This window comes from Natator depressus, chromosome 1, assembly GCF_965152275.1.
Source record: "Natator depressus isolate rNatDep1 chromosome 1, rNatDep2.hap1, whole genome shotgun sequence".
NCBI lineage: Eukaryota > Metazoa > Chordata > Testudines > Cheloniidae > Natator > Natator depressus.
The window spans coordinates 235,375,619-235,377,950 of record NC_134234.1 but is presented as its reverse complement, the minus strand read 5'-3'; the positions used below and the strand labels follow the sequence as shown (position 1 = coordinate 235,377,950).

The following is a 2,332-nucleotide window of genomic DNA, read 5'->3' as shown; positions in this document are numbered from 1 at the left end:
TTGGAGCTGTGCCTCATCTGATTCCTGCAGTGTCCAGGGAAACCGGATTTTAATTGCATTCTTTGTAAACAACAGGATTGCAAGGAAATACCTGACTCCATCATCATTTTCTCCCCTCCTACCAGAAAACCTGCAGAACTCCAAATTTTGGCTAACTGCACAGGTCAGAAAGGAATAGCAATATCATGTGACTTAGCTGACCAATCACACACTATGAATAGTATGTATTCAAAGTAATAATGGCAGAGAATGGTTTACATAAACCATTAATCAAATGACAGGTTTCAGAGTAGCAGCCGTGTTAGTCTGTATTCGCAAAAGAAAAGGAGGACTTGTGGCACCTTAGCGACTAACCAATTTATTTGAGCATAAGCTTTCGTGAGCTACAGCTCACTTCATCGGATGCAACAATCAAATCATGAACAAATATGCAAAGGTTAAAAGGTAATTCACAGATAGAAAAATGTGCTGAATTCACTATAACTACGTCAGCCAGTGTTATTATCTGTAGAACCCTCTTCCTATTATATATTTCAGATATGAGACATTCATCCATTACATGTTCACACTCTCCCACTAATAGATCTTAACCCTAATAGATGCAATTCAGACTGTCAGCTAACTTGACTATCCTGTTCCAAAGGATGGAACCCAGGAGCTGTTTTCGAGCCAGGAGGAAGGTAGCCAGTCGCGGCAGCCGGTGCTTGGGGAAGGACAAACACCAGAGGAGGTTCCCGGTAAGTGGCTTTTATTTTGGGAAGGAAGTTGTTCGGTGCAGGCTTTTGGGGTGGGGAAAGTTAGGGCTGCATGCATGCCTAGATGCAGAATAGGGCATTGATGTGCTCTCTCACATCATGGTACTCGGCCTCAGTGATCTTTTCAAAGTTCTCATCCAGAACTTGGGCAATGCGCCTATGCAGGTTTCTCGGGCAAGCCACTGTGTTCCTTGTCCCAGTCAGGCTAACTTGTCCACACCACTGTTCCGTGAGGGACGGGAGGACCATTGCGGCACACAGGCAAGCTGCATATGGGCGAGAGCGGAATCCGCATTGCAGTAGAAGACCCTCTCTTACTTCCCAGGTCACCCTCAGCAGCGAGATATCTTCCAGGATAAACTCCTGTGGAAAATGTGGGGACAGTGTTCGGTATAGGGCTGTTGGCTCTCCCCAAGGCACAGAAACCCAGAGGACAGTGCAGTCGTGAAACAATCAGTCATGCTTGACCCTGTGCTTACTCACCATTTTGGGGCTCCTGTGGGTTATGTGCGCTCGCTTTGGGATGGGCAAATTATGCTCTTGTGTAGACTGTGCTTGCCCTTAAGTACAAGGGAATCATTGCTCTGACTGGTGTGAACAATGCTGCCTCTGTTAAGTGTTGCATTTGCCTTTACAGATGCAACCTTGAGATCTCAGCCATCCGTGTTATCACCGGCCGAAAGACTCCAAAGAATCAGAAAGAGGCCACGTAGAAGCAAGGAAGACATATTGCATGAAGTAATGCAGCATTCAAGTAATGAAAATCGAAAAGTGCAGGAGTGGCGGGACAGTAAAAGGAGGATCCGCCAGCAGAATGAGGAGCACCGGCACAAAAGCGTGGTGCTCCAGCAGCAAAGCACGGATCGGCTGATAAGCATACTGGAGCACCAAGCGGACTCGATCCAGGTGCTCGTAGCCATGCAGGTGGAACACTACCATGCCTGACCCCCCCTGCAGCCCTTGTCCCAAAACTCTTTCCCTTGTGCCCCCATGTCACCTCCAACCCACTTTCCCCAACATCCGGGTTCTTACTGCCACCAACTGCCTCCAACACCTGTAGCTTCACCACCCACCCCTGAAAACTACGACCCTTACCCACTGCACTCAACCCCCATCACCATGCAGTATAGCCATCCTGAAGTGCAGCACTCATTGCACAGCACTCCAGACAGGAAGGCTGAGTATGATAACAGGACATACGCAAATCTGTGATCGTACCGTTCCCCACCCCACTCCCTTGCCCTTTCTGTTTCCCAAGCCGTTGTGTTTCTTTTCAATAAATGGATTTTTTGGCTTTGAAAACATTCTTTATTATTGCATAAAGAAAAAGATACCTTAGCCCAGGAAAGAAACAGGCACTGCAAGTCAGTGTAGCAGTTCCTACTAACATTAGAACCACTGCTCTTCACTCCCGTGCAGGGCACCAGACATTACTGGTGGCTTTCAGCCTCAAATTGCTCCCCCAAAGCATCCCTAATCTTTGCAGCCCCGTGCTGGGCCCCTCTAATAGCCCTGCTCTCTGGATGTTCAAATTCAGCCTCCAGGTGTTGAACCTCCGAGTTCCATGCCTGAGTGAA

The 2,332-nt window shown here is 47.9% G+C and overlaps 1 long non-coding RNA gene across 1 annotated transcript; it reads left to right on the top strand.

The window, feature by feature from the left end:
• The first annotated feature begins 328 nt into the window (after window positions 1-328).
• Window positions 329-1,739, top strand: LOC141985378 (uncharacterized). The gene is made up of 3 exons (XR_012638921.1): window positions 329-444; window positions 644-737; window positions 1,393-1,739. It is a non-coding gene; the product is annotated as an uncharacterized LOC141985378 (long non-coding RNA).
• The last annotated feature ends 593 nt before the right edge of the window (window positions 1,740-2,332 follow it).